Here is a 766-nt window from a genome sequence, read left to right as displayed (position 1 = left end):
CCATATACGCTTTATCTCAAAGGTTGATAAGAACCTTACGTGAGAAATTCCCATGTTCGTCTTGAGGGACCGATAGACACATGTTATTTTTCCATGCTTTATGAGGAAAATATTAATGACAGTTCCAAACGCTTTCATTCGTTGCATAAAGAAGGGTATCAAGTTCTGCAATACCGGACGGCGGTGAACAATCAATTTTGAAAATCAATTTACTTAGCGAAATTGTAACTTGTCGAACTGATTAGCTTTGTCACGGCGTGCTCACGTGATGCAATGTGGTCACGTGATATTCCTACACGCGATTTTTCTCTCTGCTAATAGAGTCGTATATTTTTCGGTGAGAAAAGGAGTAAATGTTGAGTGGTCATCGTAAATCAACCCAAAATCAATAGTTAATTATCAATAATAAAATTAATGAGGAAAGTTGGCTGCAGAAATTGCGAGTTATTTGGCCAATGTTACTAGTTTCAAGTACTTCGCAGGAAACAAACTTTGATTTTCATTTAAACAACCACATGTACTTAATAACGAAGCAAAGCACATTTCCCTAGCCTAATAACAACATAATTTTCATTGTCACAAGCTAAGATCAGGTTAGTTAAGTGGACATCAATTCTCTGACAGCAGCGTGCATTCAGCGTTATGTCTTTTTAGTCGACTTTGTTGACATGAAAGAGATATCATCAAGTTTAGTGCATCTTCTACGTCAAAATCAAATATAAGCTCCTTTTCGGCATGACATGGTATGATGATACAAGAGCCACCA

The sequence above is a fragment of the Penaeus monodon genome, chromosome 34 (genome assembly GCF_015228065.2).
Source record: "Penaeus monodon isolate SGIC_2016 chromosome 34, NSTDA_Pmon_1, whole genome shotgun sequence".
NCBI lineage: Eukaryota > Metazoa > Arthropoda > Malacostraca > Decapoda > Penaeidae > Penaeus > Penaeus monodon.
This window is presented reverse-complemented; position numbering follows the sequence as displayed.